Source organism: Triturus cristatus, chromosome 1_1 (genome assembly GCF_964204655.1).
Source record: "Triturus cristatus chromosome 1_1, aTriCri1.1, whole genome shotgun sequence".
Taxonomy (NCBI): domain Eukaryota; kingdom Metazoa; phylum Chordata; class Amphibia; order Caudata; family Salamandridae; genus Triturus; species Triturus cristatus.
In genome coordinates, this window is record NC_140579.1 from 745,341,464 (window position 1) to 745,357,209 (window position 15,746).

General features: G+C 49.3%; 1 long non-coding RNA gene across 1 annotated transcript in view; it reads right to left on the minus strand.

The window, feature by feature from the left end:
* Positions 1-417: 417 nt before the first annotated feature.
* The window catches only part of LOC146870984 (uncharacterized), a 451,776-nt gene continuing 436,447 nt past the window's right edge, over positions 418-15,746 (minus strand). Inside the window, exon 4 of the long non-coding RNA XR_014959489.1 lies at positions 418-663. This is a non-coding gene — a long non-coding RNA (uncharacterized LOC146870984). The remainder of the gene's footprint in view (positions 664-15,746) is intronic.

The following is a 15,746-nucleotide window of genomic DNA, read 5'->3' on the forward strand; positions in this document are numbered from 1 at the left end:
GGTAAACATATGTTACATTCGCTCTGACACTATGGCCTAATGGAAATGCATATCAGTTACTAACCGTTTGCTTACTACCCTGTAGGTGACAGCGCATACGCCGTGCGCAACTACATCCTGACACCATTGCTGCAAGCCTGTGCACACGTCAATATTGATTACAGAGTAAGTACTCTGTGTCATGAATTACCTTCAAAGAACATTCCATGTACAACAATGTAATACAAATCACGATGAACAAACAGGAGTATTGTGTTTTTCTTTTAATCCTGAACAGTTGCCCAGCCAACACGTGTTTCGTCCGGGGAAGTACCCCAAGACTTCTTCAGGGCTTGAGGCAATGAAAAAGAGACCTTGGATCTCTCTGCCGGTTGTACTTCCATCCCGGCTAGTAAAGGAAATGAGTATTTGTTCAAATAGGAGAGGGGTCCGAATTATAAGACCGAATGGTGGAGTCAAAATATGGGCTTCACTCTTAACAGGTTGTACTTCCATCCCGGATACAGAGAGGTGGTGGGTGAAAATTAAGTCACAAGCAGTTCAGATAGGGACCGTGAGGTGAATCCGTAGTGGGAGCTAATCTGGTCAGCTGGAAGGCTGAGAGCAGCCATGCGGTGTTGCGGTGCCAGAGGAACGGCAGCGCACCGGAATGAGGTCCAGCTCCTGTGGAGGGAGGAGAAAACGAAAAGGATATCTGTGAGAGCGAGTACGCTGTGACAAGCAGAGGAACGCAGCGTCTGGGACTGGAAGTGACCATCAGTGACACTGTGGCACAATACCCTGGCAGCACACATGACACGTACATATTTAGACACAGTGGCATACACACTCGGCTCCTTGGGGGTGAATTTGGAGAAGGACATCTGCTTGGTAAACATATGTTACATTCGCTTTGACACTATAGCAGCACACATTGCAACACGAAACGTCATAGAGCGCTCCTTCAGACAGCTGAAGAGTCAGTTTCGCTGCCCCCACAAGACTGGCAGGGCATACCGACCAGACACCTGCTGCAGAATAGTGGCCACATGTGCCATGTTGCACAACATCGCTACTAGGAGAGGCATACCCCTGGAACTGTAATTTGTAATCTGGACCAATGCCCTGGCCACATTCCCACAATAATGGCTCATTTCGACCTGCATGGCCACAGACCGACGGGACAGCAGTGCTGTGTTGTTGCTCGGGCGGTTGTTGGATTTCGTGTAGCCATCTAGGCGCACTACTAATTGGTGATGCCTTTTTCTTTGTGACAGCTGGTCCTCCTGCATCACCCTGCATAGTTCCTGCATGGCCTCATTGGACTGACTATTGCCTTTCACCACTGCTGTAGTCAGCTCTTTCACACAGTCTCTCATTTCTGCCATGTTTTTTTCAATGTAGCTAATTTGTGCCTTCATTGATCTCATGTGTTTTGCCTGCAGGCGCTGCACGCTCAGCTTCTGGCTCTCCAGCCCACCCCAGACATTTGGACTTTTGTCCGCCTGTGATGACATCAGTGCCCTTGACCTGCGCCTCCAGCTCTGGTTTGTGCTGCGCCGGACCTGTGACTGGGGTCTTGTTGTGGCTGTACCTCCAGGCTGGGTTGTCTGGGGATCTGGTTCACTCTCCTCCTCAAGTTCCATGGGCTGAAGTGGTGGGACTGGGGACCTGCGTCTAGTGGGTGCAGTGTCTGTGCTTTGTGGGGCCACAGGTGTTTCCACATCTGCCTCAGCCGGTGTCTCCTGTGTATCGCCACCTTCACTTCCTCCTGACTCCTATGCTGCTGCATCTGTGATGTTAAACAGTGCAATTTTTAGTAATTCTCAAAAGTATGCCATGTTACATTCAGCATCTTTTTAGTCTCATTAAATTACTATCTGATACACAGTGTTCACGTGTTTTACTCCCTTGTTGTATTTACCTACCAACTTTCCTTCCCTGCCTGTTACTCTCATAATGCATTTGGGTATTGCAAGTAAAATGTGGACTGGAGTTTGATTCTGAACACTAGAGCTGAACTGACGTGATGTTTCTAAATTAATAATCAGCTTTAAATGGACATTTGCATGCATCATACCTTGTAAAGTACTTGTCGCTGCTGAGGTGTCCAACTGCATCACTCCCCTACAGATTCAGGCTAGAGTGTGGACAAGACTAGGTCCTCCAGGGGTGTATTCCCAGGCAGTGTTGCAGGTCCCCCTCCACTCTTCTTTGCTTCCTTAAGCCTGTCCGCAACCCTCTCCTTGGCACACCTTTTTTCCAGTTTGTCAATTTTGCGATTGGTGACACCCACTGCGTTTACCTATGATTGTATCCTGAGCCAGATTTTTCTCTTCTCTGACTATGGGACCTGGAGCTATAGTTTGCAAACAATACTATCATGGCTCCTCACAACCTCCTCAATGAGGATTTCTATTTCCTTCTCACTAAATGTTAGTTTTTGTTTTCTTGTAGCTGCTTTCTTTTCTGGTGCTCCTGGTTCCATTTTTTTTGGCACAAGACAGTATTTGCAAGCCCAAAATTGCTTTCTTCTGCTGTGCTCCTGCACTCAGCCTCCTCCTCTGACTCTGTCAGTGCACTGGAATCAGCATGGGATGCATCACTTCCTGATTGTAATGTCATCACCCTACACCAAAAGCGGCTCGCAATTTGCGATTTCGCTATTAGCGATTTCGCAATTTGCGATATCGCTAATAGCGATGTCGCAGATAGAGATTTCTTTATTAGCGAATCAGTAATATGCAATCGCTATTTGCGATTGCGAATTTAACCGATTCGCTAATTATTTCCAAAATACTTCCTGCATTGGATTTAGCGCTTTCTTAATAGCGATTCGTTAAAAATCGCTATTAAGTAATCACAAATTCAGACTTGGATGCATATGCACCAAAGTGATTTGCCCAGAATCATAGGATGTTGAGCGTCCTTGCAGAGACTCGAATCCGGTTCCCCAGCTCTGATGTCAACCACTCTAGCCGTTAGGCCACATCCTCTCCCCAAGAGAGGATTCTGTTCATTCCTTGGTCCTGCCCTGAGCTGGTACCTAATTTCTCTGTCCTCTCACTCTAGGGCTTCTTTTGTCTATGCTAGGGTGTTATGCTTCTTTTGTCTATGCTAGAGTGCAAGGCTTCTTTTGTCGATGCTATGGAGTAAGGCTTCTTTTGACTATGCTAAGGTGTAAGGCTTCTTTTATCTGTGCTATGGCGGGGATACCTAGTCATCCAGATTCCACCTGAAAATGGTAGCACATCACTCTACAGCTCCAACAGAGAACTTGGGAACTCACAGCCCTTCTTGGATCACCCACCACAGCAGCAGGCCAGTAATGTGATGGCCTCAGTTATCCAACAGGTTACTCACAGCACATTGTGCAAGCCCCCACCACATACTCCCACATACTCTACACATGGTCGTCTATGTTGAAAGTGTAAAAGATGCTCCCCAGGACTAACCTATGGGTATTGATGAGAGGCTGAGACAGGAACAACATTCTTGGGCACTCCAGGTGACGTTCATCAAATTGGTAGAATGAGATTTGTAGCTTGTGAGCGTTCTTATACAGATAAGGAGAGGGTGTGGCATAACAACCAGAGCTGCCTACTTTGGAACTGGGGTACCTGGTTAGAGTCTCAGAGTTGGCTCAACATCCTGTGACTCTGGGCAAATAACTTAATGTCTCCGTGCCTACCATAAATGTATGTGTCCTTGTGTCATGTAAAGCGCTCTCATACCTTTGGGTTGAATTTGTGCTATATAATACTTCAAATAAATAAATACAGAAAGGGGTTGAGGCATTGAAGGACCGATTTATGTTGTGGTCATCCATGTTGAAACTATCAGAGAGGTGGCAGAAGATGAAAGTGCAGTCCTTGCTATGGCCAAACATGGGTTAGAAATGAATATATGTTGTTACAACGCATACCACTGCAACGCATACTTTTACAACGCAATTACAATTACAACGCATGTTTTTACAACAGGAACCATTACAACGCATGTCTATAAGGATACATAAAAAGTGCCATTACAATGCAATCTATTACAACGTATACCACTACAACGAATACCATCATGACGCATTATACTTAAACTGTGAAACTTACACAGATGTTAAGTGCGAAAAAAAGTCATTAAGAAAACAAAAGTTTAATACTTCGCAAAAATATTTTAAAGAATAAATTAATTTCGGGGCTATAAATCACATTTTAAAAAAACCAGTGTGCATTCATTGGCAAAACAAACATATACATACAAAACATTAAAAACATTTGTCCTTCCAATATTTCCACTACAACCGTCCAGCCATCATCTACTCAAAATGGCGGCCATTCTGAAGTGGAACGTTATAAACAACATTAAACACACAACATAATAAATATGCATTTTGTCATGTTCTGAATCACACCGAAAAATAGGATTCAATACATATTTTCTTTTAATTTTTCGTTAACCACAAATGTGTAAATTCAGCCTACCACCATTTTGTGCTAAATGGAATACTGACTTCCCTGGTGACCACACACATCTGCAGTAACAAGAGAATTGTGATAGCTTCAACTTGAAACACTGCCATCTATTGACTGAAGAAAGTGAAAGTTGTAAATGAAGCACATTTAGATAGACATCAAGGGGTCGATTCCGAACCTGTATTTTTCTTTCACGTACGACTCGTATCCGTATTTTTTTCCGTACGAATCGTACAAGTCACATCCGACCCGTGAAGTACGATCCGTATGGGAAAAAGTACATATGGATCGACCCGATCCGTACGAATCGTAGCTGGAAAATTAGTACGAGACGGACCCGGACACTTCTCCGTACAAATCGTAAAAATGAAGCCTGACCGTACTAGTACGATCCGGACCGGCGTTACAATTTACGATTCGTACGGAAAACGTCCCGTGCACGGGGAATTACTTTACCCGCTATGAAGCGAAGTTTGTGCACACCATACCCCCAGCGCGAATGTATGGTGCATACCCCCAGCGTGTAGGTATGCACCGTACCACCAGCGCGAATGTACATGCGTACCCCCAGCGCGTAGGTACACACCGTACCCCCAGTGCGAATGTACGGTGCATACCCCCAGTGCATAGGTACGCACCGTACCCCCAGCACGTATGTACGCACCGTACCCCCGTGCGAATGTACTGTGCGTACCCCCAGTGCGTAGGTACGCACCGTGCCCCAGCGCGTAGGTACGCACCATACCCCCCTGTGTAGGTACGCACCGTACCCCCAGCGCATAGGTACGCACCGTACCCCCAGTGCTAATGTACGGTGCGTACCCCCAGCGCGTATGTACGGTGCGTACCCCCAGCACGTATGTATGCAACGTACCCCCATTGCGAATGTACGGTGCGTACCCCCAACATCTTGTATGTACGGCGGATGTTGCGGGTACGCGATGTTGCGGGTACGCACCATACATACGCGATGGCGGTCTATGCACCCGCACCGTACAGAAGCAATGGGGTGTACGCACCGTACATAGCAATGTCCGTGTACGCACCTCACATCCACTACGCATGGGGGTGTGTGGCTATACAACTCGTACCCCTGTACCGTACTGAACCACGGACACTGTAAAACAGCACAAGGAGGGCCTATTCGACTCGCACAACACCACAAAATACGTCTACACTGCACAAAAAATGAAAAGGACTGACCTGGACACAACCAAACAGGCAAACAGAGGGGCAACCTCACAACCACCCCTTATAACACACCCACCAAAAATTCAAACTGAGCCCCACCCACAAATGGACCAATAAAAAGGGACCACACACACACACCATGAGCCTTTACAACAGACTCACTACTGCTACAGAGCACGCACAAACCACTGCACCCATCCACCTTAACATATACACCTTCACACACACCCCTTCACATATGCCCCCTCTCCACATTCACACACACACCATCACATTCAGACCCACACACCCACAACCATCCACACCCTCACCCCACACCATGCCCACCGACAAGAATCCAAAGTTCACAAGGGAGGAGCTGGACATCCTTGTCAACGAAGTCATCAGAGTCGAGCCACAGCTGTTTCGAACATTGGTCAGACAGACCAGCATAGCTGAAAAATCATGCCTGTGTCAGAGGATCGTCGAGAGAGTGAATGCTGTTGCACCCATCAGAAGGACCAGGAATGAATGCCAAGCCAGGTGGTACGATCTGCGGAGGGCGGGCAAGAGAAAAATGAATGAAGAGTACGCCCAGACCAACATCACTGGAGGTGGTGCGCCCCACAGACCAGTAAATTACCATCCCTGGGAGGAGAAGGTGATGGCCATGCTTCCGCCGGTGGGAGTACATGGACTGCAAGGACCTCCAGAGCCTGGTGAGTACACAAACAACTTACGTAACATGGGGGTAATGGCATCCACACCCCAACTACACCAAATGCACGCAACTACCCCCAAGACCTCACCCGCCAGAACCACAGTCACAAACAGCAGGAATTCCAATAACATGTGTATGCCCCATTGAGAAAGCAAGGCCATGCTATGTCCCATGCTGCACAAAGCACCAACCCAAGAATGGATGTCCAGTATGCTGGGAGGGTGGGCGCACCAAAACGCATGTTTGAATTCCAAATCAGACACAATTGCCCTCATCCCATATGGCCCAGCTACATACCCATGCACCATGCGCAATGCCCAGGGATTGGGAAAGTACTGACAAGATAGCTCACACTTGGCCCTGGTGAAGGCAGCACAAGGCCCTCCTGTGACCAGTGCAAACACCAACACAACAAGGTCAGATATCTAGGACAGGAACTCACACTCACTGTCATGGCAGCATGCTCCATGGGGGAACAGCTACATCACCTGGGAGCCCCAGTGCCAAATCACACTACACCCACCAGCAGGCCCTGTCACACACACCCCTTACACAAGCAGACACCACCAGGACCGGCAATGGATTTACCCACTGCCACAATGGACATGTAACACAACAAGACCAATACATAGCCGAAGAATCACCCAAGCCACAAATAGACATGTCAAAGACTCAGGAGAACATATCAATCTGTCCCCCGCAACATACCCATACACAAGTGAACATTGAGGAGAATGCTAGGCACATACAACTACCTGGAGGAACAGTGCCAACTTGAATGTGTATGAAACATGCATGTTGCATGAAACAGCATTAACATTGTCTGTCTCTCACACACAGGGCAGCGTGATGAACATCCCCCCAACAATGGGGGTGAAGAATCACAGTCACAGGCTCGGGAGCGGAACCGGATCCCACCAGCAGCGACGCCTCTCAACACTCCGCAGATGACCCCGACCGACCTGGACCCTCTGGTGTCCAAGCCCCTGCAGCACCTGGTTCAGGAACATCTGTGCCAACTACCACCCCCATTCCTGCCACATCACAGGAGACACCCAGGAGCCCTGCCCGCAGTGAACAGAGCCAGTCTGACCAGGAGGGACAAGGTGCGGCAGGCACCCAGGAGGAGGCAGACAACACCGCCATTGCCATCCCTCAGGTGTCCCGTCGACCCGATGTGCCCACAACGGCATGCCAGGCTCGTGTGGGCAGGGGTGGCGGGAGTGGAGGCAGGCGGAGGCGAGAACATGACCAGCCAGCTGAAGGGACCGGTATGTCACACATCCGCAACATCATGGCGGCATACCGGTGTGACACCAGGGAGATCAGCCAGGTAGTGGTGACCCTCACAGAGATCAAAAACCAGCAGGCCGAGCAACACGCCAGTCAACAACAACACCAAGGACGGATGGTGGAAAGACTGGCTGAGCTCCTGGCGGTGCAAAGGGACATAAGCCATTCACTCCGTCGGTTCACCGACAACATGGGCAACCCTCCCTGTGACAGCAGGCGCAGACCAGCACCAGCAACAGGGAGGGAGGAGGAGGAGGATTCGTCCAACGGATATCCCAAACATCGTCAAGGCCTGCATCTGAGGGTCCCCGGAGGAAGGTTGGTCGTCCACGGAAAAGACCGTGAGAGGCAGCGGGCCATCCACATCTCCCAGGTCACCTGGCCTGGCACCTGGCCTTCATGTGCAAAGGCATCACCTCATTGATTGACATCATCTGCCACATGGACTTGCTGGTCACAGTCTGACCAATGATGCCAAACACTGTGGGCTGGACTCTGATGACTTCAAATGCCAAGGATCCCATCTCCCCCTGTGAACTTTGGATTCTATGGTCCCTGCATTTCCCCATTTTCTGTGCACAAATCACGCCCCAGAGCTAGAAATTAAAAAATGTATAATTGATTTTCATGTTGCAGTCATTTAGCATGAGTCCACAACATACGTGGGGGGATATGTCAAAGTATGCCTGAGTGTGGAACTAACTCCAGCCATCCATACACTTGGGTCTGAGTCCGGTCGAGGACACACATGGCTCACAATGTATCACAAAATACAGACATGGAGCCCAACACTCACCCGTGAGGGCCTCAAGCTGCTGAGGGGGGGCTTGCTATATTGCTCTGACAGACCAATTTGGAAGAGTTACATGAAGGTGTAGAGGTCATGGGTCATGTTGATGTGCCTGGGGAGGGAGTACCAGGTCTGTTTTGGGAGGTGGGAGAACTATCTCCTGCATGCAGATTTTATTTGGATGTGATGAATGGTGGCCAGGGCAAGGTGGGCTGCATGGAGTAGGGCCAACGGGGTGTTGGATGACACACGTCCAAGGTCGGTTTGGGTCTGGTGTTGTGGACTGCCTCCTGAGTGTGGTTGAGGAGTCTGAAGGTGATCCTGCAGCACACAGTGAGCCATTGTACCTCTCTGAGGTGGACGGTGATGTGGCTGGGGTGGGGGATGTTGCAGATGAGGTGTGTGGATGCACCCTGGATGTGGATAAGTTCTCTTTCAAGTTTGCTGTTGTCCTCTGTAGAGGCCGGTGCTGTATTTGAGCTGGCTGGTGTCCTGGACCAGGGGGACGGTCTGTCTTGCCATGGAGTGGATCTATCTGTGGGTCATAAGCAGCATGTGGAGGGTGTTGCAACATGAGGTACAGATGTTGGTGAGTTGCATGTTAATTGTGAGCGATGGGTCCATGATGAATACCAGCTTGCCTGCGTGGCCACTGGGTGCTGGTGCGGTGCACAGACCAGTGGGACGCAAGGAGTTGACCCAGCCATAAGGGGACAATCCTCAGATGATGACCTCTGTCCTGTCCAAGTCCTACCTCAGATGGCTGATGTTCAGCCATTCATCAATGGATCTCATGCCTTCTTGAAGTTTGGATCTGGCAATGGCTGGCTCTTTGGTGAGTTTGAGGAGCAGTTCGGTGTCAATGGCATACCAGATGAGGTTGTGTGCGCATGTGATGGTGGAGAGTGGGGTCATGGAGACATTGAAGATCGTCACACTGAGACAAGAGCCCTGTGGCATGGGCCAGATGACCCCAGTGTACAACATGTTGCAGCGTGGAGGCAGACTCCCTGGGCCTTGCTGGTGAGCTACTTCCTAATTGAATCCTGGGCCCTCCTCTGGATACCAGTGTTGGAGATGTGTGAGCTGACAGTGTGGTAGCACATGGTGTAGAATGCCGTTGAGAGGTCAAGGGAGGTGGCCTCACCATTGTTGAGCAGGGCAAAGAAGTCGTTGGTGGTGGCAATGATGACGGTTGCAGTGGTGTGATTACTGTGTAAAACGGACTGGTGCCGGTTGGCTGGAGCTGGTTGCATGTAGGAAATTGGTCAGTTGCTTGTTGAGTGTCTTCCTGGTGACATTTGCTGGGTAGGGAAGTAGGGTGATGTACCAGGAGATCCTGCGGTACTGCCGTCTGTTGTTTAAGAAGGGCCTGGGGCTCTGTATGCCTCCTGCAGCCATGGAATGTGGCTAACTCAAAGGAGACATTCATGACGCGCAGGAAGTGGGCTTCAAGGATGGCGAATTATGTGGTTGAGATGTTGTGTGGGAAGGGTCCTGATGGAGAGCCACAGTGGATGGTGCACATGATCCCGGTTGTGTACTTGCTGCTGACGGGAGTCCATGACCTGAGGGGGGTTTGTCCAGCAGATAATAGTGCTGTCTGCCTCTGTGTGCCAAGGCTGTTGTGTATGGCCATGAGCTTGCAGTGGTACAAAGTTGCAAGGGATGGGATCTGCCTTGCAAGGGTGGGGTGTCTTGGATGGAGATCTGCTGTCAGTTCACTCACAATGCTGATGAGCTCCTTGATGTCGTGTGTTTGGGTGTCTCGGCACTATCTGAAGTATCTCCACTTGTCCTTGCTGATGATATGGTGATGGCTGTGTGTGGTGTTTTCCAGGGCTGTAAGGAAAATGATGTCTCTTTGTGTTGCAAGGTTTGCACAAGAGTCCGGCTAGGTCTGTAGGAGTCCAATAGGTCTGCCTTGTCCCAGGTGCCTTAACTGTTGTTGTGCTTCACAGGAAAGTCCGTCAATGTGGCAAGATTATTGGATCAGTTGCTGATCCAGTGTGTGAGTTTGCAGGGTGTGGCAGTGGTGTTGTTTTGAGTGTCCCACACAGCTTGTCTGTGGTGACTTGCATCAAGCATCTTTGAGTGATCGGTAGCGGGGTGTGTGGCACTGTGTTGCTTGTTGGAGACGTGGATTCAAATGCTGATGGTCCAATGATGGATGGTGGTGTGTGTCCCCTCCAGCAAGAAGCTACTGGCCCCCAGCCACATGTAGACTGTGGAAGTGAGGGCCTGCGTGCAGATGTACGTGTTGATGGCTTAGCGGAATTGTGGATGTAGGCCTGCAGATCTGTAGATGAGTGTTACTCCGAGGGTTGCTAGGGAGTTGCTGCGAACCCGGACTTGTGACTCTGAGGGTGTACTTGTGAATAATTAGCAATTCAGCCCCCGGGATTGGTGTTGGCGTCCCTGCGAGTGATCTTGGATCCGTCTGAGATGGCAATGAAGACGTCATGTGCTGAGGATGCTTTTGTCAAGGTTACTGTCATGAAGGTGATGTGTGGGGCTGTAGTGTTGAGGAGGTAACAGAGTCCAATGGCGTGCTGGTGGATGGAGCGGGTGTGGAGTAGGAGGCACATAACCTGGTTGTACTGACAGGGTCTGGTAGGCTGGGCAGCGCTGTGTAGGCAGTTGGAGTAGCACACTCAGCATGCGAAGGTGTCGTGTGTGTGCTTAGGGGTTGCCTGATGGCAGGAGGATGATTGTCACGAGGACATTGCTTGGAGAGTGGCTGCAGCATGAGCCTGTTGTGTGACGTGGGTCATGCAAAGACTAGAGGGTCGTGCACTGTGCATGTTGCAGGCGCAGACGGTCCTGCCTTTGGCACGGCGCTGGGGCTACAGTGGCACAGAAAAGCTGCTGGCTGCATTTCAAATGGGTGGAGGGGGAAGGGCTGAGCATTTTTGAGGCGTGGGGGTTGCAGAATCAGGGCACTCGGAGTGGCGGGGCCGCAGGTGAGGCAGCAGCAGGCAGAAGGGGTTAGAAATCATGGAAAAATCAACACACAAAGACAAGGAGGTCTACAAGGCACAATGCAACAGGTGTATGTTAATGTTAATGTTAATGTTAATGTTAATGTTAATGTTAATGTTAATGTTAATGTTAATGTTACTGGGTATTTATAGAGCACACGGCTACTCCCAAGAGTGTCCCGGCGCTAACATGGAACCCGTAACAAAAACCCCTCAACAATCAGACACCTAGGACACCGATCGTGAGAACAGCAGAGTTTTTAGTTTGTGATGAAAGCGCAAATGGTCATTTTCCCAGAGCAACTCAGTAGGTAAGTTATTACAAAGTGCAGATACCAGTACCTGAAAAGATTGACCTCCCAGCCGAGCACGAGAGAACCTAGGGGTAAGTAGCAAACAGGAAGATGAGGACCGTAGATTGCGTGCGGGTACATACTGCTGGCATCTAGCCCTTAAGTAAGGAGCACCGATGTTATGGAAGGCCTTAAAGCCAATACCAGTGCTTTAAAGGATACCCTCTTACGGACTGGGAGCCAGTGGAGTGTTCTAAGGAGAGGGGTCGTGTGAGTACCACGATCAGCTAAAACAATTGCTCGGGCGGCAGCATTCTTGGCGACCTGAAGCCGATTAAACAGATACTCAGGGAGGCCTAAGTAAAGAACATTCACATAGTCAAGCCGAGAAAGTATCAAGGCTTGCACGACTATCTTCCTGTGGGGCATAAAGAGAAGTGGTAAGAAGTTTCGCATCATCCTGAGTAGTCCAAAACAAGTGCCCACCACTGATTGAACCTGGGCACTCATGGGAAGATTACTGTCCAGTTTAACCCCCAGGTTCTTAACCGTAGTGGCCAGAACAGTTGGAGGAGGCATTCATCGTCCGGTGAACAACCGAAAAAAATTATTTCTGAAGATGGTTTACATACATGTCAAGGAAGGAGTGTCAGCTCACTCATGGGTCACTCCCAGAAAGTTTATGATCAATCACCATAAATTACAGCCACTGTGTCAGGCAACAAAATGCGGAGATGCGCAAAGGAGACACACCATCAGCAGGCATTCACGTCCCGTTGTGGGCAGCAACCTGCACAAATACATACACAACCAGGTACTTCATGCACAATAGAGATCATTAGCCATGAAGCACTGCATGCATGTTGCCAAAGTACACATACACTCATATGCTCAATCTTTGTCGATTCTGCCATAGATGACGCATGCAAACTGGTAAGAGATCTGCAGTGACCGAGATGAGGCGCTTTGGATTGTGCTGAACACCTTTATTCCACATACACACACAAAGGGATATGCCTCCATATTAACAGACTCACGGGTCAGTTGACAGAACATGTGGGACATGCGCTGGACCCCCCCTTCACAACACGGATGATGTCAATCCCAATGAACTGGCACACAAGGTAAGGGGATGAGCAAAAGACATCCTGCTGCACACGGAGAGGCTGCAATTCCCCATAGAGCATGTTGTTGTGATGTCCCCCACTATGTCCACCCGTAGCATCTGCAATGTTTCAGAGCCAAGGTTCACACACATTGATGCCTTCATCAGATGCCATATTCCACTACAGATGACTCTCAAGAAGGCTGACTATCATGTCATGGGAGTGATGCTACATGTCATATGTTCCATGGTGAGAAGACATGTATGCATGGTACCACAACATGCACAAAAGAAGTCACCACACATTCCCAACCTGTACCACCACCAAAAAGCCACGCTGCAATACTTACCCAAACTGACATTTCCACATGTCCGTGCATGGAACGCTAATTCAGCACACGTTGCAATCCTCACGAGGAATAGCAGGAGGACAACGATGACACGACCAGACAACAGGTGCAAAATACCTGGGAATGACAGACACACGAGAAGTCACCTAAAACATTTCTCAACTCACACATGGAATTGTACAAAACATGAACAATGTTGGACACATGTAAATTGCCAATCAAGTCTCTCCGCAAAACTGTGTTGCATGACATCATCACTCGAGTGACACATCAGAACACACATCCAAGTCACTTTGCATTCAGTCAGCTGGACACACACATTGCAACACATGACAATCAATGCTACAAGCTTGCACACACATAGCCAGTGACTCACCATTATGAGAAGAAGTTGCGTATGAGCTGACTCCGGATATCATCCCCCTCCTCCTCATCATCACTAGCCTCGTGACCAAGCCCTTGATCCTCCACGGGTGGATGCTCCTGCTCATCTGGATCCAGGATGAGTGGCACTGCCTTCTCAACTGCCATGTTGTGCAGCATGCAGCACACAATGAAGATTTTGCAGACCTTCTCCGGGGCATAAGGGAGGGACCCGCCTGTCTTGTCCAGGCACCGGAATCGGCTCTTCAGGAGTCCAAACGTCCTCTCTATCACTCACCTGGTCTGCCCGTGTGCATCGTTGTACCGGTGATCTGCAGCTGTTCTTGGGTTGCGGAGAGGTGTCAGCAGCCATGGCATGTTGGGATAGCCAGAGTCCCCTACATGGACACATCATGTAAATAAGTGGCTCAGGAGATGCCGTAAGAGACAAAGATACCGCAACACATAGGACAAAAAGACTATATCCACCAAAAAGACATGCTCGTTCGTTGTGCAGTCGCAGCATCATTTGTGGCACCCTGCTACGCCTCATGATGTAGGCATCGTGTGCTGATCCTGGAAAACGTGCACAGACATGGTAAATCAGCATGTTAGCAAGACACACCACAAGGGCATTAATCGAGTGGTAATGTTTGCGGTTGCGATAGGCTTGTTCCTGTGCCTGTGGTGGTACAAAAGCCACATGTCTACCATCAATGGACCCAATTACATGGGGCATCCCACCCAGGGCATAGAAATCCCCCTTGACATCCTTCAACCCCTCTGGAGTCGGAAATTTGATGAATTCATCAAGGTGCTCCAACATGGTTGCTGTAACATCTCGCAGGACAAGGTTGACCATAGTCTGGGACATCCCACCCACATTAGCATTGGTCAATTGAAACGTACCTGTGGCAAAAAAATGTAAGGCTGCCATCACCTTCATCTTGGGGGTCAGCGCAGTAGGATACCTGTGTTGCGGTTGGAGGTGTGGTGCCAGCTTGTTTGTCAGGTCCTCAATCAACTGTTGAGTGAATCTGTAACGGCGGATGCAGGCACGTTCCCTCATGGCACCCAAGTCTGGCATTAGTCTTGGGACAGGTAGTGCCCTGCAAAACATAGTTTTGAAGCATGAAGATTGAGAGTTGGCAAACATCAATGTCAATGAACATAGCACATGCTACACTGCTAATACACATCAGGTAACTATGGAGTCAGGTGTGTGCAATACATCCAGGACACAGATGCCAGCTTGCTGGCACTCCTACAAAAAGCCTGATACACCTGCTGATTGTCAAGTCTACATGACATGCCCTGAAATGATTTGGGGGCCAGTCTTAGTGAAGAGCCACAGATATGACCAGAGTGACACACAACCACATAGCTGCATTGAAGGATGTCATCTCATCCAGACAGCTGACTGCAAGGCACACGCACAGGTCACATGGAATGTCAAATGTACATATCAAACACAGTGCGATGAAGAGGTACACGTGACAACACAAAGACACAGCCATTGAGACAACAAACACATGTATGACTGAAAATATATGATGTCCCATGCACACAGACACTACAGCCTTGGGAATCCACATGTGGCATGGTGTGCGTAGATGTGTTACATGCCCATCTCCACACAGACCCCTGTTGGATGCACCAACAGCAGATGCCGTTGACGGGACACTGACATGAAGCTAATGGGAACACATGACACACACCTGACGTAGTCCCAAAGGGGCACTCTGATCGTGACAGGTCAGTTGATAAAGTGTCCCTGTCCCTGGCATCAGGAGACAGGTGCGGGTGTTGATGACTGTGCCACCCACTGCTGCTATGCATGACACAGTTGGACTACAGACACACATGTGGCAAGTGTCAAGGTGATGTGTGCCACATCGTGCCCCATCACACATGACATGTGTCCACAGGTCAGAGCACATCAATTGTGCAACTAGATGAGAGGACCTGTGCAATATCACTGGCTAACACACCTTGGGCCTGCACATGAAAGTATGCAATGACAAGTACTTGATGGACATCCATGTGCGACTCGTAGCCCTCCATTCCTGGCATGTGTACAGCTGTATTACCATTGTAAGCGTGTGAAATGCGTACCCGTACGTGTACGCACTGGTAGTACACGTACTTGTACACGTACGTGTAGGCACTGGTAGTACACGTACGTGTACAACTAGTACACGTATGTGTACAACTAGTGCGTACATGTATGTG